Here is a 24580-nt window from a genome sequence, read left to right as displayed (position 1 = left end):
TTTATTTAAATTATTACTGTCTTTGAGAATTTCATAAGAAGAACTGTATTTGCATCATTGCCGTTCCTCCTTCTTCTGCTCCAGCTCCTCCCACTCCCTCTCCGATTCAAGATCTACACACACACACACACACACACACACACACACACACACACACACACAACCTGCTGAGTCCTTTTGGTGTCACTCATGTGTACATGTGTTTAGCACAGACTACTTGGGATTGGGTAACCTATTAGGAAACTCATCCCTGGAGAAAACTGATTCTTTTCTCAGCAGCCATTAGCTGTAGTTCTTCATCTAGGGATGTGATTTTGTGAGACTTCACCTATCCACATAGTCATGTCCTTGTACAGGTTCTGTTTAGATGGCCATTTGAAATTTTATGCAGCTTTCCTGTCGTGTGTAGAAAACACAAGCTCACGGCAGATGTCCCAGTCCTCCGACTCTTACACTCCCTCCGTCCTTCAATATGCATTTTTTCCCACTAGCTCTGCTCCAAATCAAGGACTGATTCTATTTTAATCAAAGGTTGGCTGCTGCAGAGAAAACCCGAATTGCTCCCATTTCCTCTTTGGGGGATGTGGCAAGTCTTGGGTGATGTTCATTTTTGTTTTCTTCTACCCAGTAGGGGAAGTTGGCAAGGATTGTCATTAACTGAGACTCACTTTTCTTCCATGATACACAAGTGTCCCTTTGTCTCTTCCCCTCTGTTTCCTTTAACATATTTTGCTTCTCCCCATGTCTTTACCCATGTAACCATCAGAATAAAATGCAACATAAGGACATTTTAAATGAAGACCTGAAAGTTGCTGAGGCTTTGGAGGAAGGCAGGGCTGGAGCTAAGTGGGAACATTCAACACTTTTACTTTTGCCTTCTTCCGCAGGGTTTTCTCTTTTCCCTCTTTTTTATTTAAAAAATTATTTTCATATAATATATTTGACCATATTTTCCTCTCTCCCAACACCTCCCTCATATTCCTACCCACCCAGCTTTATGTACTTTGTCTCTCTGTCTTTTACACACACACACACACACACACACACACACACACACCACAATAATGAACTTCAGAACAAACAATAAGATGAAAAATGCCCAAACAAAAAGCTCTCTCTCTCTCTCTCTCTCTCTCTCTCTCTCTCTCTCTCTCTCTCTCTCTCTCTCACACACACACACACACACACACACACACACACACACACAAACATCCAACAAACATGGAGTTCATTTTGTGTTGGCCAAGGACTCCTGGGCTCAGCACTCATACTGGAGTGTGGTTATCCACCCAGTAACACCTCATTGGAGAAAATGGATTTTTAGCTTGTTCCTGAGTTTCTTTTCCAGTTTTGGAAATTTTAAATTTATTGTGATTTTTGTTGCTAGCTTAGAGATGCAGGAATATAGCTGCTTTTGGAGGAGAACATCTCGTATCTCACATCCCTTGCTGTATCTGGTCCAACTTGGACTTCTGTCCTCCTGAGAGCTGCTCTCTTCAGTTGCACTAAGGGATGGAAGCAAAGGCATCAGAGGGAAACTAAGCAGGACTCAACGCTCAGAAAGTCCTGCTTTCCCTCTGTTTCTTTCCCCTTTGTCCTCTCTAGTCCTTAGCTCATCCTTGGCTTCCTGCTGCCCTAAACAAAGCTTAGACAGTGTTGCTATGGGTTAGGATTGTCTTAACATGGCTGAATTGTTGATTAAAACAAGTGCGAGTTGTTTTTTTTCTAACTTATATTCTTCTCTCATACATTACATCCTGACAACAGTTTCCCCTCCCTCCACCCTTCCCAGTCCCTTCCCCCACCTCCCCTCTTCCACAGATTATTTCCTCTTCTGTTCCTCCTCCTTATCCCCAACCCACCCCAAACAAAGAGCAGGCCTTCCAGGGATAGCCTCTAAACATGGCCTAACAAGATACAATAAGATCGGACACAAGCCCTCATAGACAGGCTGGACGTGGTCACTCAGGGAGGGAAAGGGTTCCAAGACCAGTTGTCATTAGAGGGGTATCATCCAGCAGCTGACAGGAGCAGATGCAGGGACCCACAGCCCCAAACTAACTGTGAGTTTAAAAAACTCCCTTGTTGAAGTAGAACTGAGACACAACAACCTTAATAAGTGTTTTCGTGATTTTGGTTGGATGTGGCATCTGCATACATCTGGGGCATTAACCCATAGTTAAGATAGTGGATTTAAACACGCCTGCAAAAGCATTTTCAAAGCCCTTAAGAATTCCTCTCACACGTTCCAAGTATCCCATAACCAAGCTTTCTAGCACTATGATTATTTTGAATTTTTTAAAGTAAATAAATAAAACATTTATACAAATTTAATCATATAATATGAACACTGTTAGTGAGGGACAAAGGGAGAAGTTATTTAGTGAGAAGATGGGCAATCCATCATAAACACAAAACGATCTCAAGCATGTACACATTCACCAGTGGCTCCAATAACACCAGCTAGAGATGGATTCACCCAAGAAGACCAAGAGGCCCACCCACAGTGCTAGCTGGAGCCCTAAGAAATCTCCCAATAATTAATAAAAGAACTAGGCAGAAAACTCCTAGGGCTATCAATAACTGAAAAACACTATAAACCAACTTCACCAAATTGACATTTGCAGAGTGTTTCACACAATAAAAGCACAATGTATATTCTTCAATGTGCATATGGAAAATCCTCTAGATATCTAGAAAATGGTTCAGGTCAGTAAACAGGCATTTTAATTTTTGTCTATATTCTTTTTATCATTAATGATTTCATCATGGATCAGTTCTATGAAAGACACAAACTACTGAAACACATCTAAGGAACAGATAACCTGACACAGACCTTGATGTTGTTTAGACCTAATTATTTTTAGTAAGTATACAAAATGGCAACTTCCTTATGGCATTTCCATTTTGATGGTGATGCAAAATGAGACAACTCCACTGGAAAAGTATTTCATATTTTTACAAAGGTAAAAAACATGTTTACTACACAAAATATTTTGTTTATTTACCATACAGAATTAAACACTTTCATTTGTGCAAAAACATCATGGATTTTCATTGTATAAATGAATGGCTTTCACAGTATGCTTGAGAACCTCCTAAACTGAAGGTAACTCATTTCCTTGGTGGGTGGATAGCCAAATGACCTACTGAAAGAATATTGCACAACAATTTTAAACAATATTATTTTAAATAATTTAAGCAATGTAAATGAACCTCATGCACATTATGGTAAACAAAGAACTGTGCTCAGAGTACTATATACTATATAATTTATTAAATGACCAATGACAAAGGCAGAGTCATCATGGAACAATAGGACAATGGTTCAGCTGACAGATACCAACCAAGGTGTAGAGAGGGGATGGTTTCAAGTGGACATTGTGGGGAAAACTTGTGCTCTGTGCAAAATACTCTACCCTGAGGGCTGAGATGATTATGTAACTCTATATATTTGGTGGAACACATTATTTCACAACCACAATAACTAAGTGAGAAGAGGGGCTCCTGCAGGAGAAGAAGGGGAGAGAAAGGGGGGAAAAGAAAGAAAGGAGGGGTGAAAATGTCTGAAATTAATTATGTAAATGTATGAAACTCAAACAATAAAACAAAATTTAAAACATATACATACGTAGTTAAAAATCAAATATTGCAGCAGATCTCTTTTTTTTCACTTATTGTTTTTAGTTGTGTGGATGTGTGTATATGTGCATGAATGACCACAGAGGCCAGTAGAGGACGTCAGTTTCCCTGGAGCTGTAGTTACAGGTGGTTGTGAGCTGCCTGACATGTGTACTGAGAACTGAACCCTGGTCCTCTGTGAGAGTAGCCAACACTCTTACTGCTAAGCCATCTCTACAGACTCTACAGTAGATATCTTAAAAGAGGACTTTTTCTTTTGTCTTTTTGTATTTTCTTATGCTAAAGGCAGGCTTTCACCTTGTGAAACCTTAAGACAGTTTCCACCTAGTGAGCCAAGTGGAGCCAAGTATTACTTGTGCATACTATGTGATTCTGCATCTATTCTGGTTACCCTCAGAGATAAGAGACAAGACCCATCAACGTGAGAATCTGAAAAACAACAACAACAACAACAACAACAACAAAAAACTCGTATCTTTGCTAGAGAAAGATTCACCTCCCAAGAAAAAACATGGATCACAATCACACCTTTCAGGCTATGAGTCTAGGATGGCAAAAGAATGATAGTTTGCCCAGAGAGGCTAATTGTATTCAGATAACCAGAGTCAGTGATGTCCATTGCAACATAATTATCGGAATATCCAAGAACAGTGGGAGAAGCTGGCTATGTAGGAGCTGCTGGCAAGAGAGCACTGAGGCTGTCAGTCCTTGCTTCTCAGTCCTGATGGGCCCATAATCTGCTTTCTGGACATGGCTCTGTGCTTGTGCTTGTGTGTGTGTGTGTGTGTGTGTGTGTGTGTAGCTTTCAACAGGTTCAGACCAGAAGCTAATATGCATGTTATTGCTCTGCTGGATTTCAGGCCCCTTCTCATTAAGGGCACCAATAGTGATTAAAAACTGTTCATCAAATATCAGGTTCTGTTGCCATGGAATCTTTCTCAGCCTCTATAATGGCAACCAGAGAGCCCAGAACCATTATTTAGATTAACTGGATTGATTTGGAATGGTAGAGTTGATGGAAAGTCAGGTCCATTGAGATGCATAGTAAGCTGAGCTGGCATCCTTCTCCTCTTGACTTTTCCCCACAAAAGGTAATGACTACAAACACAAATGCTAAATTCTCTTTGCAAGCTGGCCAGTGCTGAACTGTGCCTGTGCATGATGAGCTGTGCCCACTGTGAGCAGTTCTGCCAGGAAAGGGAGCCAGATAAACCCAGTCTGATGCTACCAATGATGCCCTCTGTACACCGGCCAGGAAGTGTGGCATAGCCAGTAGCTGTGAACCAGCTCTGAGATGTTTTCTTTCCTAAAGTTCTAGAATGTTCCCTTTTGCTGGCTTCCAGGTTTCATGCATTTTATGACTGGGGCTCTTTCCTACCACATACCCTTCTGTCCTACTCTGAAACCTACATGAAAATCCGATGTGATGTCAACATGATTTTCTGCTTTAATCCAAAGAAAGACTTCTTCCTTCTGCCCTTTGACTTGGTACTTTTCAGGAATGATGGCTGGCCTGGTTTATGATGGCTTTGTTCACATAGGCATGAGTAAATGTTCCACTACAGATAGTATCCTATTTAGGGCAACATGAATAGCTCCTGCAAATATGGTTCACAAGATGGAGACAGAGGAAGAAAAAAGTATGTGAGACCTGGCAATGAGTGGGAGAGTGTCCTCTATGCCATTTCCCTGACTCCCAAGTTGCTATAAAGAAGGTACAATGAGGAGCATCAGAGGCCTCCAGTAGAAGGAACTGCCTTCTTTTTAAGAGAGATTTATTTTTATTTTATGTATGTATATGTGTGTGTCTGTGTGTATATATGAGAGATTTTACTGTCTACATCACGTTTTGTTGAAAATTACCAAATGAACAGATTAAATAGAAGATTAAAATGAAAATATCAGCGATAAAATAGAACTGAAGTCTATCAAAATGACATTAAATGATAGCTTATTATAAATACTTATCATGCATTGCTATTCATAAATTCTATAAAAACATGGCAATTGTAATAAAATACTTATATAAAATAGAAAACAGAATACTCAAAAATATTTCTGTACAACATCTTTTGCTGTCTAGAGATTAGGGAAATGTATGTTTATTCCCATGTATCACATCTGTTGATCTATAGCTTGGCACAGAAACTTCCAGAAATAGTTTGGCTACATATCAAGTTACCTCATTACATAAATTTATTCATAGAGTATAATGGGAGAGCCAACCAGTATTATGAACAACAAGATTATTACCAGTGTGACTATGATAACACGATAATAGTATCAAATAAATAGTAATCAACAAGAAATTAAAATAAATTAGTGTGTTTTATGATGAGATATTAGAGTTAGTGAACAGTCCCCCTTGTAGCAACTATTTAAGATATCATTGTATGCTTAAATATATATTCATCAATGAGATGAACTACTTTATTGTATAATCAGATTTTTTCATGTGCATGTGTATGGTATACATGCATATATGTGCATGTTCACAAGTGTGTGTGGGTCAGCATGTACATGTGTGCACTTGTATGTAGAAGACAGAAATTGAAACCTAGTTTCTTCTATTTCTTTCCACTTTGCTTATTGAGACAGGATTTCTCACTGAATCTAGAACACACCAATTCTGGCTAGTCTAATTAGACGACTTGCCTTGTGTCTCTGCTTCTGAAAATTAAGGGCAAGGCTCCATGCCTGCTCAGCTTTTATGATGGTTCTGGGAATCTGAACTCTGGTTCTCTTGCTTGAAAAGCAAGTGCGTTACCCACTGAGCCACTTTTCCTGCCCACAGTTTGATAAAACTATATAGATAGGTTCTGAAAAGAAATACCTTTAATCAGAAAGAGGGTAAGCATTTTTCCCCTCTCTTTGCATGTTTTCAATGGAGCACCTTTTACTTAGTAGGAAAATTCATTGAACAAACAACCTGGAGTTTCCAGTTGTTGCTGTGACCAGAGTCATCTGATGCTGCTCCTTAGTGCTGGTTTCCTGCAGGAAACATGGGGACTGTTTTAGAAGGGCAGCTTTATTCTACTCCGAAGGGTCCCTGGTGGTATCTGTTCTCACAGAGAGAAAGTTTAAAGGTTTATTTCAGAAAAGCCTTTTGTCATCCATCCAGTTGGGCACTTAAATTGATTCTTGGCTTTATTTCCAGGATAGAGCAGACATTTTCCTCTGAGATTCCCCTAGTTTAAACTCAGAAGCTGCTGGTCTGAGCAGATGGTCCTAGGGATATAGGCATTAATTTGCTGCCCTGAGCTGATGCTCACTGAATATCTTCCTCTGCTGTACTCATGGTCTGTCTTCCAAGCTGATCCTGATCTCAGGTTATAGTGATCCCTTCCACATATCCACAGGCTCCCACAGTAGTCTCCCCAAAATATCTCATATTCACTAAGTTGTATAGAACTAAGACAAAAATACCTTTGCATATCTGTTAGAGATAATGTTCTGTTTTCAATAAAAGGACTTTTTTGTTTTCAATAAAATGAAAACATTCAAAGTTAGAAAATTTTATGCTTGAATTCCTTTGGTTTCTTTTTTGTTTGGTTTATTTTAGATTTGCTTATTGTATATATATGAATGTCTTTCCTGCATGTATATCTGTGAACTATGTGTATGCAGTACCCTCAGAAACAAGAGAGGGCCTCAGACTTCCTGGAACTGGAGTTATGGACAGTTGTGAGCTGCCATGAAGGTGCTGAGAATAGAACCTGGGTCCTCTGTAAGAGCAGTATGCACTTTTAATTGTTGACCAGTCTCTTTAGCGCTCAGCATTGTTTTCAATTACCTTACAATAAAATTAATGTTTGACGTCCACCTGTTTCCTTTTGTTCACATGATTTCCTTTGATCCATCTTGACCTTTTCTGGTTCTCTTCTCTGTTATCTTCATGATGAATCAGTTCAGTGAGGTCTTTGTTGATATGGTTGCTTTTCAAGACTGAAAGTTCTGTTTGTTTATATTTCATATCTGTGGTGGTTTAAATAAAAATGGCCCACATAGGTTCACTGGGAGTGGCACTAGGAGGTGTGGCCTTGTTAGAGGAAGTGGTCTCAGGGGCAGACTTTGAGGATTCAGATGCTCAAGCCATGCCTGGTGTGGATCAAAATGTAGAACTCTCAGCTCCTTCTCTAGCATCTTGTCTGCCTGTATGACACCATGCTCCCCACCATGATAATAATGGACTAAACCTCTGAACTGTAAGTGAGCCCCAGCTAAATTTTTTTTTTTATAAGAGTTGCCATGGTCATGGTGTTTCTTCACAGCAATAAAACCCTAACACAATATCTTTTCTTCCCTGAGATTTTCAAAATTCTATTTCCTTTGAAATTTATGACATTTACATAAGTGTTTTTATAGTAGATGATCTGCCATCATAGATAGTAGATGATCTTTGTCCAATAATCTAAGCATCTTAGTCATCTTCCTGTTGTCTGCAGGATGACTTTTCAAAATAGTTAAGGTTCTTTTTTAATTCTTCTTGTTCTTCCTACAAGCATTTTGAATCATATTCTAGACCCTTTTGAGAATTACATCATGAAATTTAGTCTAATTTAAATTCTATAAAGAAAATTGTTTTGTATATGAAAATATTTTCATACATTCTTTGAGAAATTCATACATGTGTACAATATATTTTAAGTGTATCCATCTCCCAGCATTCCACCTGACTCCTCCCAGAACCTTTACATCCCCCTCCCAGTTCCACATTCTTTCTCTTAAAACAAAACAAAACAATAACAGCAAAAAAAAAAACAAACAAGCAAAGGAACAAACAAAAAATACTGGGCCTAATTAGAGCTGTTCCTTTATGCTTTGGTGTTGGGCCATCCATTGATGAATAAGCGACTGATCAGGGATCACATATTTGATAAGCTGGCAACTTACCTAGTTGACTTCAAATCACAAATTTGGAACAACCTTCTGTAAGTGTAATGCCACTATTATATCCCTCTCTATAATGCCTACACAGAGCTCTTTGAATCTGTTCATATCTGTGTTCCTAGTTGCCAGTTAACTAGGCTGCTCTATTAGTCAAATTTTAAACATCTTTGGGTTGTGTGTTTGTTTCTTGAGGGTGTGACAAGCACAGGAGAAAAGCAACTTAATGAAAAACGTTTTACTTGGGTTCATGATTTTAGAGATTTTAGTGCACTTAGCTAGGCTAGTTCCATTGTTTAAGTCTGAAGCAAGACAGTCCACTGTGGCATCAGGAAGGAATGTGGTGGGACTGAGATACCTCATGGCAGCTAAGAAACAGAGAAAGATGCCCACAGGAAGGGTCCAAAGACAAGCTACCCCTTAAAACATGTCTGTGGCGATCTACTTCCTCTAACCATGCACCCACTTCCCAATACCACCCTGATAATGCCAACAAAATCAATGATTGGATCCATTGGTTGGGGACCAAGCCATCAACATATGAGCCTTTGGGACATCACATCAAATCTACACAGTTGTTTTTTTCAGAAGTCCCTCCTTACAGTGCAGTTTGGTGGGAGCACAAAAATTCTGAACAGCCTATTTTTGCTTACCTAAATGCCTGCCTCGCCAGATCTTTCTGGTGGTTCCTAACTTGGTGACCTTCTTCTTCATTTGTCCAGCCATAAGTAGAAGCTATAGTTAGAGCACTGTCAGGTATTCCCTGCGGCTGTAGCTGCTTCTAGGACCAGGAAGCAAGAGGCTAGAGAGACAGAAAAGCACAGCAGTGGCCTGTCTCCTGGGGCATAGATGCTCCTGTTGCAGAGGCTGTGTCCTTCCCTCATTGTCTTAGGTGCTCTCTTTCCTATGCTCGCAGACTTTTAGACTTGAGGGTGGCACACACTATATGGTACAATGGTGCTTTGGCAATACTGTGAGTCAAGTTCACATCTGGTAAACGGAATCACACAATGCCCTTGGTATTTGGATTTTTTTAGAAAAGGGTATTCGTGGTGGTTTGAATAAGAATGGCCCCCATAACCACATATGTTTACATGTTTAGCCTCCAGTTGATGAGTCCTTTGGGTAGGATTAGGAGGTGTGTCCTTGTTGGAAGAGATTTTTGGCTTCGAGGTCTCCAAAGCCTATGCCAGATCCAGTGTATCTCTCTGCCTGCTGCCTGTGGATCAGGTTGCAAAGCTCTTAGTTTCTGCTCCAGTCCATGTCTGCTGCCTGCATGCCACCATGCTCCCCACCATATTGATAATGGACTAGCCCTCTGAAACTATAAGCAAGCAATTGGGCCTGGTGTGGGCTTCTGAAAACCTCAAAGCCTATCCACAGTGACATACTTCTTCCAATAAGGCCACACCTCCTAATCCTTTCAAATAGTGACACTCCTTAGTGACCAAGCATTCAAATCTATGAGCCTATGGTGGCCATTCTTATGCAGACATCCACAGAAACTAATACCTTTTGGGATCTGTATGACCAAAACTCTTGAGGGCACTACCATTTCCTTATTTCACACTCTGACACAGAGGCAGAAGACCAATCTAATGGGCTCCTTACACACATCTCCTCTCACAGAACTGCCTTTATTTAATTTTCTACACTGAAAGATGGAAGTCAAAGATGGGTAGGATTCTACAAAAGTCTTGTTAAGTGCTATGGGATAAATACTATCCTTGCCATTCATACTTTATGAGATTATCTGACAGATGTATATGGACTAAGGGATTTATCAAAAGGCTTCCAAACCAGCAAATATGAACAAATGAGAGATTTCTTCAAATTATTCTTTTGTTTCTTTCATTCCCACACTGTTCTATGGTGTCCCTCCTGTGTCCTAGGTCCTATGGTAAAGATATTCATCTCACGTGTTCTCACAGACCATGGAAGTAGTTTTCTCCCAGGGATCAATAAGTCTGTTCAAATGTAAACATCTGTATATGCAGCAGACCTTTCAAATTTCATAGCGTGTTTTCTTTTGTGAGATAATGTGATAATAAACAGTTATTAGGGATTTTTAATAGAACAAATTAGAGAAGAGAAAAGGAAAATCAACAAGTGATTTCTTCTTCTAATACACTTTCAACCTACACTTATATAAAAATAGTCAACACAAAATCTAGTTTATTAGAGATTTAGGTCATAAGATAGCTATTCACATACAATAGATTTCATGCAACATGGTGCAAATTCTGCATCTGTCATTCATCTTTGCTTTTCCTTATTGACTCTGTAACTTCTCAGAAGATGTAGCCTGGAGCTAGAGTGGTGTCTCAGTGATGAAGTGCTCTTGCTGCTCCTGCAGAGGGCTCAAGTTCAGTTCCCAGCACCCACATGGTGGCTCACAACCATCTGTATCTACAGTTTCAGGGCATCCTCTTCTGACTTCCATAGGCACTAGGCACACATGTGGAACACAGGCATACATGCAGACATTCACATATACACAAAAAATAAAATTAAATAAATGCAAAAACAATGATAAAGCCTGTTTTGTGCTATGTAAATCCAGACTGACTCTAGGATTTGTGTCACACAGAACAGGCTGGGTAGAAAGTTGTGCCATGTCCAAGTCTAGGTCATGTGGCCTTGTATGCTTTCAGTTTATCCCCCTAGGACCTTGTTGAAACACCATGAAAGGTCATAGGGGCTGGAGGTGAGTACTCCAAAACCAGGCTGGTCTCCATAGGATCTAGTCTGTGACTACAAACTCATGAGAGGCCCCAGGTAAAATAACCAGAACCAAGCCTATATCTGTAAAATTGCCTATAAGCTCCCCTTATATGTTATGTGGAGCTAATGAGTTTTCAATGCTTCACTGCTCAGGAAAATCTCACTGATGTAAGAGATAAGATTAATGTTGTTTATTGGTATATCCATCCCTTCCCATGTATAGCACACGCATTCACACAGAGATGGGGACAGGGAGAAAAAGAGGCAATAGACACACACACACACACACACACACACACACACACACACACACACACACACGTAGAGATGGATGGATGGATGGATGGATGGATGGATGGATAGATAGATAGAGACAGAGACAGATAGATAGAGATAGACAGGTCTCAACTAAGCTGTGCTTAGAAGTCCCCTCTGTAGTTCCTGATAAATAAGTCCCTAGCTCCTTCAGAAATCTGCCAGTGACTATTAGTGCCGCTGTGGAGAGCGCATTTGATGATCCACCCTCCACCCTCTTCACCCTTCCACCAGCCATCATTGTGATCAGAAGGCCACAGGACCCAGACCCCCATCTTTAGCATCCATTTTCCTTCTGAGAAAGAATGACGTTAACTTACACCAAATGACTCTGTCGATACGGAGGAGAGAAATGAAGCCTGCCTTTGAGACTCTGCAGACACTGCTGTCTGGACTCTCATTTTATGTTCTCATCCCTAATTAGCTGTTTGGAACAGATTGTTTGCAATAAGCTCCTGAAAATTGAGTATGATTTACTCAAGGCAAACACGGTTTGGTTGTTAACCTTTGAGTATTTAATGAGGCTACATCTTAAGGATGAACAGCAGTAAACAAGCAGCCTTGTCAATAAGAATCAGGCCTGTACCAGAGTCCAGTCTTGGGAGAAAAATAGCTTGTGCAGCATGAAGTGACAGTGGAGGAGTATTCTGGAAGAGCGTCACCTTAACTTCGGGTTTGGGGTATCTGTTGTCTAAAGGCCAATATAAAGCAAGTGGCGTTTCCATTCTCCTGTAGAAGGTAATGAAAAAACGGTAAGCTGAAGAAACACAAGAATAAGGTTTCTAACCTTGAAACATGAGTGCCTTCTTTGAGAATTGTGACTTCTAAAGCTTTAGATTGAAACATGCCGTTAATAAAAATAGGTGATGGGGTGGCAAGTGAGAGTTGATTCAGGGGCTTGTGCATGTGGGTGGACTCTTGCATTCTGAATCAAAGGAAGAGCCTTTAGCCGATCCAACCTTGGCCCCTCTTCATCTCACACTGAGCCCTGCATGGGCACAGGGTTTCCCACACCTTGCAGACTCTGTTTTGTGTGGCTATATGTCCACTTTTGTGCCGCTATGGTGTCTTCTCTGCCTGGAATGACTCTCCTGATGCCATCACCTGGCATATTGCTATTGCTCTTTAGATTCCCAGCCAACTTACCTCCTAACCAAGCTAGAGAGAACCCGCTGTTCAGGAGCTCTTCTTAGATATACTCTCTATCTAGGTTTCTCCATGGACCTTGAGGTACTATGAGGCAGAATTGATATTTCTGTTCTTTGAAATCTAAAATCATGACTGTAAATTAAAATGAGGAATTGGGGTATTGGCACCCTATGAATCTGAGGATTTGTGTGTGTGTGTGTGTGTGTGTGTGTGTGTGTGTGTGTGTGTGTGTGCCAGAGCCTAGAAATTTGCACAGAAAGTATTTAGGCACTGATGCATGAGGATCAGAAAGATGAGAGCTTTTGGATTTTTTTGGAGGCTGATTACAAATTTAGTTTCCATGTTATTACTGGCTGACAGAGTGGGATTTTAGATTGGCTGAAAAGGCAATTGTTATTTCCCTTCTACCCTAATACTTCTTTATATTGTGATTTTTAAGCTTCTCCCAACAAAACATCAAACCTGCCTTTACTCTTTTAATTGCAGCTGACCCCTGAACTTTTGGGGCCAACAGTACTTAATAGAAGTCATGCTATCCCAGGCCCCAACTTAAAGACCCCTTGAATCCTTTTGCTTGTCTCTTGGGACATCACTGGGATATTCTATGGGACATTTTGAGCCAGCATACTGGAAGAGGAGAGGACACGTAGAAGCAAAGAGTCTTGCCTGGGACCAATTGAGCCTACCTTGATCAAGCTGCTGATCACATGTGCCTGAACAAGTACAGAGGGCATCAGAGATACCATCCAGCTGAATTAAGCCCAAATTGTTCACTCATTGAGTTTTAAAATAAGTAAACATTGTTTTAAGACATCATGTTTGGAGATGACTCATGTTTATAAAAAAAACCTAACTGATGTAAGTACAAAAACATTGATATAGTCCTACTATGGGTTGGTCCTGAAGGCTTAACTTCTTAACTATTAAAACAACCCCTTTATCCTATCCTCCTTTATCTCTGATTTTCTCTCTTCTCATTTTTGTTCTCAGAGGATATTTTGTCACTTAACTTCTTCTACCATTTCTTTCTGTAACTTTCAGTTTAATTTTTTTATTAAATTTCAAATTATTGATTTTTCTATGTGTACATTGTCATTGAAGGCTTCAGATTAATAAGAACACAGTAGACAGATAATGTGATACACCTTCTCCAATAAAGCCATACCTCCTAATCATTCCTAAACAGTTCTACCAACTTTGGACAAGGCATTTAAATATATGAACCTATGGGGGCCATTCTCATGCAAACCACTGCACCTTCAGTTAATAATTCCATTGATAGTAGTTGGAAAATATACTTTTTATTATTTCAGCATTGTAAAGTTTATTGAACTTATTTCATGTCTTGTGGTATATCCTGTGTATGGTATATCATGGAGAATGAGTGCCTGAGGACCAATATTCTGCTGTTGTTGAGGGGAATGTTTTACAAGTGTTAGGTCTGATGAAGTATGATACAATGCAAAATCTGTATCTTATAGTAATAATTCTTATTTTTTTCTATCTGGAGGTTGTATTGATTATTAAAATGGGGACATAAAGTCTCTAAATGTTACTTTAGATTTGTCTATTACTCCTTCAGCTCTCCCCATGTAAGTGTCATACTTTGGAGTTCTTTTTTTTTTTTTTTTTTTTTTTTTTTTTTTTTTTTTTTTTTTTTTTTTGGTTTTTCGAGACAGGGTTTCTCTGTGTAGCTTTGTGCCTCTCCTGGAACTCACTTGGTAGCCCAGGCTGGCCTCGAACTCACAGAGATCCGCCTGGCTCTGCCTCCCGAGTGCTGGGATTAAAGGCGTGCGCCACCACCGCCCGGCTTGGAGTTCTTTTGATTAGTGCATGTATGCTTGAAAATTGTCCCATTTTCTTAATAAGTTGAGCCTTTTAGCAACATCGAGTGTATCTTTTGAGGTGAATTTGACCTAGTCTATTCTTATCTGTCTTTGGTGCAGTCATCCTCACTCTCTTAAATATTTTCTGTTTTCACTTTCAACACCTTTTGACTTTGTTCTAAAAAATGCTTCCTGTAGTCAACTCATAGATGTGTATTTTAAAAAGCCCTCTCACCAGTTTCTACCTTTTGTTTAGTGAGTTTAATATATTTCTTTTAAAAAAATTGCTGACAAGGGAAAACATCCTCCATCTTTGTTTGTTTTTCTATTTCTAGCAACAATTTTCCCCATCTTCTTTCTCTGCTTTCTCCTGAATTTAGTTATATCTATGAAATTGTTTTGAATCTATCCTCTTCTTCTTTGGTATAAATTTTGCAATACATTTTTTGTTTATGCTAATCAAGGGAGTTATGTTTCCTGTCCTATGCTTATAATAATCTAATTTGAATGACACCAATTTAACTTCATTAGCATGCAAAAACATGGGACCTGTCTAGCTCTACCCTCTCCCTTGTTATGTTGTTATGTTAAAAACAAATCCAAACACAGACTGTGCATTTTGTGTCCAATAATATTATAAATCATTATTTTATGTATTTGTCTTTAAAATATGCTAGGGAATAAAAATGGAACCAAAGTATAATGGTACTTGATTTTAAAGAATTTTATTTTTAATTTTAAAAATTGCATGTGTGGGGGGAATTTGTGCATGTGAGTGCAGCACCCACAGAGGTCAGAAGAGGGCGTTAGAGCCCTTGGACTTGTATTTTCAGATGATTGTGGGTTGTCCCACATGGATGCTGGGAACGGAATATGGTTTTCTGTACTGGTCTCCATCTATTGCTGAGATGTTTCTTTGGTGAGGGTTGAGAACTACACTTACCTGTGGATACAAAGATAAATATTTAGATTATAGTTAGGAATTATGCTGACTTAGTAAAGTGTCAGCTAGAAGTTCCTCTAGGATCCGTGGAACACTCATTTAAACTTAATGGAGGCTCCTCTGTATTCAGGTGTCATTTTGTTCTTGCTACTTTCAGGCATCTGTGCTTGATTTTGCTTTTCACATTCTGATTTAAGTATGCCTTGTTTTTGGTCTATGATATTATTGTATGTTGAGTACCTTTAATTTGCAGATCCATGTCCTTTATCAAATTTGAGAAGTTTATAGACATTACTGCAAATATTCTGAGTCTTTCATTTTTCTTTATGAATCTCCAAGTTGTATATGTTAAGTTTCATTATTTTCACTTTTGATCTCCAGATTTGATCATGCCAGTTTTTTGCCTTTTGACTTATACCTGTATCTTATTTTTTAAATAATAATTTTATTTATTTTGAGAATTTTATATGTGCACAATGAAATGTGGTTATACCTTTCATCATACTCCCTACAAATACTCCCAAACCTCCCCAATAAGGCACCCTCCAATATGAATATCCTTAAAAAATATGACCCAACAGGTACAATTAATGCTGCTTATACAGTTAAGGATGTGGGGGCTAACCAACGGAGAATGGGAAAACTCCCAGTGACCACACTCTCAAAAAGAATGATTCTCCCTCTCCAACAGTCATCAACAGCCTATCGATCCCCAGGAAAAGATGGCCCTGGAGAGCACCTCCCCAATCCATGCTGGAATGTTTACTGATGTGATCTTGTGTAGATCTTGTGCAGTGAACCGCTGCTGCTCTGAGATAATTCACACAACAGCCAAGTGGAGTTGGGGACACTGCATTTTACAGCTCCCCTCCCTCCATCCTCCAGCTCTTGCATTCTTTCTGCCTCTTTTTTCTGGTACATTCCCTGAGCCCTGGTGGAGGTGATAGGGGTTGATAAAGATTTTAATTCCCCTTTTCTGATTCTTGATGCTCATTCTAACTTGTTAATCCCTCATTCCAAGTGTGTTTTCAGTTCCAGGGTTCTTTTCTTCCTTTATATTTTTAGTCTCTTTACAAACATTCTCATTTATCCAGACATAATTTCCTACTCTGATTTAGTTTTTTTGCACACATTTAAGACACTTCATAAAGTCTTCATTTGCTATATTGGTCGGTCTCTTGGTTCTTAATCAGTTCTTACCCTGTTAAGACTGGTCCTTCCGTGAGTCATATTCTCTGCTTCTTTGTATCTCTGCTGCTTTTTGTGCTTTTAACTGGACATTTGAACATTGTAATGTTGTAGCTTTAGAAGTCTCAGGCTACTTCTCCAAAATCTTGCTGTTTGGGGATTTAGGGTGACTTAAGTCTTTCCTTTGTTATTTTTTGACTTCGTCAAAATGTTTTTCACTGCTACAGATTGTGCATGCTACACAAGTACTCAGCAACTGAGCTAACGTATTGTACAACTGAGCCTAAGTACTCAGCAACTGTGCTGTGTTTCCAGCTCTACAAAATTATCATTACAGGGACAAGAGATCACTGACGACTCTTTCTTAACCTAGTTTTAGAGTTTGACAGAGACAATCTTGAACATGAGAATGTAAGCAAAGTAAAACACTTTTCCAAGTCCTTTTGTATCAGCTCCTTGGCAGAACATTCTTTCAGCATTATTTAAGCTTGCTTGTGCATTAGCTAGAGGTGAGAACTTTGAGTCTTTAAAGTCTTTATTGATCATGTGAGATTGGGTAAAGTTATCTCATGATCTTGGGTGGTCTTCATGGTTTTAAGCTTTCAGAACCACCTCTTCCATGCGACATCATTCTTAACTTTCCATCCATTCCACTGCTGGGTTACTCACAAGCTTCACGATGTTTACAAGCAATGTCTACCACTTGTCCTTCCAGAGTGAAACCCATAGCAGCTGAATAAAGACATCTATGACTGGCCAGGCAAATAGGCTAGCTCCCAGGCAAGTTCTCACACATCCTCAACCACGGATGAGTAAGGGATGACTTGCTGTCTCAGGAAGCATGTCCCAAGACTCCACACTAGGACTGTGAGCTGCAGTCTTGGAGGTTGCTGCAGAGCCAGGGAGTGAGTTGGGGGAGAGAATGTGAAGACACCACAGAACTTTCCTAGCATTTTAGACTGGCCTTGGACTTCATTCAGCACTTCATGTGCTATTGTAACCCCCTGGTTGCATTCTAAAGTTGCAAAATAGATAAATAAATAAAAATAAATAAAATATCAGTGTTGATATTTTCTGATTGATTTCCATGTTTCTATGGAGAACTGGGAGCTTGAACTTCCTGCCCTAACATTCATCAGTGATGCTATGGGGGCCATTTCCCCTTTATTTGTGTAATCATTGTTATTCTATGGAGTTAAGAAAAAATAATGGTTTTCATTTGATTTCTCTGTTGTACGTCTCTTCTTACATTTTTTAGGTACTTTGATGGATTTTTAAAATGTCTTACTGATTTGTAGGATTTTTTTCAGGTTGTTTTCATTTAACTTACTTGCTATGTATGTTACAAGTACTTTCTCCCATCTACTAATTCATTTTAACACTATGCCAGAAGGAATGGTATGTTTTTTTGTAGCTGATCAAGAACAGCCTGTTTTACAGCATTGGGAGTTTGTGCTTTGTTAAAAAGAACTTGCTCCTAAATATTTTCCAACATGCATCCAATATTTGAGTAGTTGCTTATTAAAAAGTGCTTATTATTAAATAACTAGTGTTTATATAAATGAGGTATTTGATCAAATTGCTTTAATGTCTCTTTTTTATTTTGTTTTGTCTTCAGATTTTTTTCTTTTGTTTCTGCTTTTGTTCTTCCTGGATTCTACTGTTGTTTGCGAGGAATGGCTTGCTTCTTCACCATGGACACGCTTACCTTGTGACATATTAGAGGGGCTAGTATGGACAGGAGCATGTGCTCTGCCTTTTCTGGATTTCACCACCACTTCGCCATTTCTTGGCTGTAGTCAGAAGTTTTCCTGTGCTCTCCCAGCACCAGGTCCCACAGCAACTTATAAAATTCCTGTGTCCTGCCTGGTCCTGCAACCACTCAGACCCAAGTAAACACATAGAGGCTTATATTAATTAAAACTGCTCGGCCATTAGCTCAGGCTTACCATGGACTAGCTCTTGCACTTAAACTCAGCCCATTTCTGTTAATCTATGTGTTGCCACATTTTCTGTGGCTTTACCTGTGTGCCATTACATGTTGCTCCCTGGACAGTGGGCTGGCATCTCCTGACTCAGCCTTCCTCTCTTCCCAGAATTCTCCTTGTCTGCTTTTTCTGCCTATACTTCCTGCCTGGCTACTGGCCAATCAGTGTTTTATTAAGCCAGTGTACAAAAGCATTATCCCACAGTACTTGGCCTCTTTCTACACATGTCCTAATGGTTTCTCTCACCATAGTACAAAAGTGGTGCTAATGTAACTACACAAAGAATCTCTGTGAGAGTCGCTGGTGTTTGATGGATTGTATCCAGCTTCTTGTATCCTTCCCCTTTGATTTGGAGAACAGCAGACACATCCCTCCTCATGTGGCTCTTCTCTGCCTTGTGTACTGTGATCTGTAGTGTCCCATCACACTGGATCTTTCTGTACTCTTCTCATGGACTTTTCATGTTTGATTCACTGAAGAGAATATTTCTTGTTTATCACTAATGATATAATTTTGTTTTCTCTGACAGAATTTTTTATGTCTTCCCCTGAGAAGGAAAAAGATATGGGCATGTGCTGTCAGAATGCTATGCTGATCTAATTTACTATGTACGTTTTTATTCTTACTACTCATTTTTATAATAGGATTTGAAGCTCCTTCAAAGATTACAGTTGATAAAATATGATAAAAAGTACTTGAGGGAATGGGTAAATACAAATGAGTAAAAATGAAAGGAAAACAGCAAGAATTTAGTTTGGTACCCATGGGTATTCAGGGCTTTGCCAGACTTGGGGCTTAGACTTGATGAGAGACAGAAAAAGAGATTAAGGTCACCCTGGAAGCTGACCTTCCACAACTGAGGTGTGATTGATGGGGTTGGTTTGTGTGGAGTGAGTTTTCCTGAGAGATGTATACAAAGCTCTATTCACTCCAGATATGGTGCTGATTACAAATCACACCTCCAACTCCAGCATAATCTGATTTGGTGAACAAGCTGAGTTTCTTGGCATTAATTGCAGGACGATGGTGATGTAAAGGCAGCTGAACCTCTGAGAAGTCCACCCAATGCGGGAAATGATTCATGGAAGTTTTGTGCCTAGTGCTCCCTGTCCATCTTGCGGGCAGGTCCATCAGTGTGTCTCAGCCTAGCAGTGATCTACTGCGATACAACCAAGGAGATGCACCTTGTCAATCTTGTAGTTTTCTGAGCTCCCTTAGCCTTTGAGTTTCCTTAGCTTACTGAGTCTTACTCATCTCCCTCATTCCTAAAGTAATATTTCAATTTAGAGGGAATATCTGCACAGGACTGTTGAATACTGAGCAGAATCTGAGTGATAGTCTTAGAGTTTTTGGAATAATACAAATATCCTACGAGAGTGGTGATTATTGTAGCAAGAGCTTTATCTTACAAGGATGGAGTCATTGATAGCTGGTGTCCCAAAGTCTCCTTTGAGAATCAATAGAAGTTTCTCTTCCAACTAAGAGTATGCAGTAAGGTCTTTTATATCACCATATGCTCTGCTGGCAGATAACATGTATGGCCATAATTGTGCAGGCATCTGTCAGTGTTGACACACTTGTCTCACAATGAGTACAGATAAACCTTTTGACATAAACCTGTCTGCCCTTTACAATAATAGATATGCTGAAAACATGTACCTTGCTTTCCTCAGATGAATTATGTGGTAATTTGAAAGAAAATGCCCCCCAAAGGGAGTGACACTATTAGGAGATGTGGCCTTGTTGGAGGAAGTGTATCACTGTGGAAGTAGGCTTTGAGGTCTCATTATGCTCAAGCCATGTCCACTGTCTCAGTTCACTTCATTTTGCATTTGGATCAAGATGTAGAATTCTCAGCTCTCTCTCCAGCACCATGTCTACCTGTACACTGCCATATGCCCAGCTTCAATGTCCCACCATGATGATAGTGGACTAAACCACTAAATCTATAAGCTGCCACCTCGATTAAATGTTTCCTTCATAAGAGTTGCTGTGGTCATGGTATCTTTTCACAGCAATCAAAATCCTAATTGAGACAAGCTCTATGATCAAAAAGATAAGACTTATTTTAAAGACATAGGTATGGGTTGGTCCTGTCCTCAACAATGGCCAGGGAAGCTTCTACATGCAGTAGACAGCAGGAGGTACAAGGATGTACAACTGCTCTGAGTATTAATAATTACTGACTGACTGTTCGTGGCTAAATCCTAAATTAGACATTTATACCATCCCCATACCTCATGGCTCAGGGCACATCCCTGAAGGAGGGAACAAGAGAATTCAAGAATCACAGGATGGGGAGCAGTATTAGGGAACACTGTCTTATGGTGATATTTTAATTGTACTGAAATGTGATTTTATTTGTTTGTTAATAAATAAAATTGCCTGGGGGTCAGAGCTAATAGCAAGCCATAGCCGAAGCTGGGTGGTGGTGGTGCACGCCTTTAATCCTAGCATTCCAGAGTCAGAAATCCATCTGTTCAAGGATACAGCCAAGCATGGTGACTCACACCTTTAATCCCAGAAAGCGAGCCTTTAATCCCAGGGAGTGATGGTAGAAAGCAGAAAGATATATAAGGCGTGAGGACCAGAAACTAGAATCATTTGGTTGGTTAAGCTTTCAGGCTTTGGAGCAGCAGTTCAGCTGAGAGCCATTCAGATATGAGGACTCAGAGGCTTCCAGTCTGAGGAAACAGGATCAGCAAAGGAACTGGCGAGAACTTTTAAGATTCCTGCTACACTGTCTTCTGGATGTGACATGACCATTGCACTTGTGACTCACTCGTGACCTACGCAAGAGCTGCATAAGCTCGAGCCAACAAGATCAACCTTCCAGCAGGCATCTCTCATCAGAAGCAGTGGGTTACATGTATACACAAAAGGAGAGCACAATAAGGTGGGAAGAAGATGTGTTGGTGGATGTCTGGCATAGTGGGGGAACTTGGACATGGATATGACCAACATATATTTTGTACATGTATGAAGATGTCAACGAATAAATGAAAGCTTTCCAAAATAAGTCAATAGGCAGGAAATGAATAATTTGGAGGTTGATACTTTCTGGTTTATATGCACGCTTCCACTTTGTAGCTACTTTATGGGGAAGATTCTTACATGACTTTTATTTTAGTTCTGAATCACATCTTGGCATTTCTAGCACATTTAGCCTCTCATTCCATGTCGATAATCCTATTGATTGTATCTGACAGATAACATTTGTTTACACATTGTGTTCTATGTTCTCTAAGAGAAGGAAATGTATTCAGATTTCCTTCAGGTGATCTGGACAAAGGCCTGATTTTTACAGTTTATTTTTTATGTCTGAGTGTTTTGCCTACATGTATGTCGGTGCATCACATACACACAATGACTGTAGAGACCAGAAGAGGGTGTCAGATCCTCTGAAACTGGGCAATAGGTATTGTGAGCTGCCATGTGGGCACTGGAAACCAAACCTGGGTCCTTTGCAGGAGCAGCCAGTGCTCTTAACCACAGAGCCATCCCTCCAGCCATGGGCAGGACTTTAATGACACCTGTGGTGAGGGATTTTCTTGCTAGATAATGACTGCTGATTACATCATCTTCCATAAACACCATAGTGAGATCATCCAGATGATTTTCTTTGCCCCAGGGCTTTTGACCAGGCCTCTTATGCAAGCAGTTGAATTTAGTTGGGCATAAGCACTAGAGGGCTGGGTGATAAAGAGAGAACAAGCGGAAAATCCATGAAGAACCTTAGAAAGGCGTGGGAAAATGCCACTATCAACTAAGGGGTTAAACGGCCCTTTGATTAGGAGTCATCAGTTGTAATTGGAGCTCTTTAGTTAGCCCCAGTATCACCCCTGAAAATGGAATTATTCTTTTATTTATTCATCTACAGGAGCGAGTGAAAGGAGAGGCTAATGTTTCCTTTAATGAGGTTAAGAAGAGTTAAGGGGGAAAATGGAGGCTAAATGAAACCTTTGAAGTGGCTAATAACATAGATGTAATTCTGACCATATTCCTGTTCATTTATAGTGATATTAACCCTGTTCAATCTTCAGTCTATTTTCAAGTGTGGCTGCGTGTTTTCAGGACTCAGTAGCTTTATCACTTATTATTTTCCCCCAAGTTCTAATCCACATCATATCCCTGAATTCTTTCTCAGTAAATGTCTATTCTGTTCTCGGCTTCAATAAATCCCACCACAGAATTGGGTTTGCGTCAGAAACTGCTTGAAGGAAGAAATGAGCTCAAAACTTGATTTAAGTTTCCTCAGGTAAAAACAAGGTTTTTTGTTTGTTTGTTTTTCTTCCATAAAGACCTGTGTTGAGCAGGTGCCCACTCTTAAAGAAAGTAATTTGGACTTGAAAGTAATTGACCAGGTCTAACACGAAGGGGCAGCCCAGCCCTAAGAGGGGCGTCTATTGATGAATAGTGTGAGGCTGTGAAGTAGGTTATGAAAGCTACTTACTGAATCATGGTGAGAGATCAATTTTTGGTTCAGCCCTCCTAGTACCAGTGCTTGGAAATGGATAGTTACTTCTTGAAGATGCTCCCTGCACAGGACTGATGACTCCTTCTGCATCCACTCTGAATAGTGTATGACAGGATGCAGGCAGCTCCTCTAGGAGTCAGAGATGCAGCCGCGAGTGTGGGATCTGGCAATAGAGATGTGATTCTTTGATAATTAATCACATGACTTATAAAATCAGGCCAGGATAACAACTGTGTCTCTGCCTTGTTGTGAAAGCCCCATGTGGTCCTGAAGGTCCCAGAAAAGTGTTGGACAGCTAGCTGGAACACTGAAAATCCTAAAGTGACATTATGATGTAAGAGAAAGAAACTGGGTTTGGGCCTCCGTTTATGGAACCTAGAAAGAATGAACAGAAATAGATACTGCTTTCCCACATTGGCCATAGTCAGGCCCATGGAACATCACAGATTCATACAACAATGTGGGACATCACAGATCCACACACTCTTGGAAAAACACAAGGCAGAGAGAGAAAAAGAAGAGAGCAAGAATTCTTTTTTTTGTTTGTTTGTTTTTTGTTTTTCGAGACAGGGTTTCTCTGTGCAGCTTTGCACCTTTCCTGGAACTCACTTGGTAGCCCAGGGTGGTCTCGAACTCACAGAGATCCGCCTGGCTCTGCCTCCCGAGTGCTGGGATTAAAGGCGTGCGCCACCACTGCCCGGCCGAGAGCAAGAATTCTTAAAACTTAGCATGGCCTGTTGACACTCCTGATGATATCTCTGTTCCAACAGCAGCGAAAAGAGAAAGCAGGTGCATAGGACAAGTACTCAGAAACCTTGCCCGAATGCTCTCTATAAGAGGTATTTAGAGTGAAGATGCCAAGGAGGCCAATTATCTTAGTCCAAGATAGTACAATTACACAAGAAAAAGCAAAGAATTATAAAAGTGAGAATAGAGGGCACTAAGTTTTGTTATTTGCAGATGAGATAATTATAGACCATTACAACTTATGAGAATTGTCTAGAAAACCATTAGAGATAAAAGAGTTTGTAAAATTCTCTTGTTGCAAAACTTTTATCAAAATCATTAGTTTTCTTATATACTAACTGTAAACAGAAAATTTAATGGAGGAACCATCCCATTTACAGTGCCAAGAAAAAAACGTTAAAAACCCGAAGTAGAAGTACAGAGAGTTTATGTGAAGACAACTTTAAAACTCTTTTGAGGGTTATAAAAGCAAACTTGGAATAGTAGTCATAACTTATTCTTAGAAAGACTCAGTATCATAAAGCTGTTATTTTTCTAAATTAATCTATAAAGTCTGTGCCATCCAAATTAGAATACCAATGAGATGTTTTGGAGAAAAGTTGGTGCAACATTTTCTGAGGATCACATATACAGAATTTCTATGATTCTGGCAAGTAACCATATACACTGGATCCTCAGGATGTTTATTCACATA

The 24580-nt window shown here is 39.8% G+C and overlaps 1 long non-coding RNA gene across 2 annotated transcripts in view; it reads left to right on the top strand.

The window, feature by feature from the left end:
• The window catches only part of LOC128100436 (uncharacterized), a 415354-nt gene that overhangs the window by 286406 nt on the left and 104368 nt on the right, over nucleotides 1-24580 (top strand). Inside the window, exon 6 of one of the 2 annotated variants that reach the window (XR_008214795.1) lies at nucleotides 13204-14329. The exons of the other annotated variant lie outside the window; for it this stretch is intronic. This is a non-coding gene — a long non-coding RNA (uncharacterized LOC128100436). Of the gene's footprint in view, nucleotides 1-13203; nucleotides 14330-24580 lie in introns of those variants that run through there. 2 annotated transcript variants of the gene reach the window in all.

The sequence above is a fragment of the Peromyscus californicus genome, unplaced genomic scaffold (genome assembly GCF_007827085.1).
Source record: "Peromyscus californicus insignis strain IS unplaced genomic scaffold, ASM782708v3 Scaffold_11__1_contigs__length_118956290, whole genome shotgun sequence".
In the NCBI taxonomy this organism is placed as follows: domain Eukaryota; kingdom Metazoa; phylum Chordata; class Mammalia; order Rodentia; family Cricetidae; genus Peromyscus; species Peromyscus californicus.
This window is presented reverse-complemented; position numbering and strand designations above follow the sequence as displayed.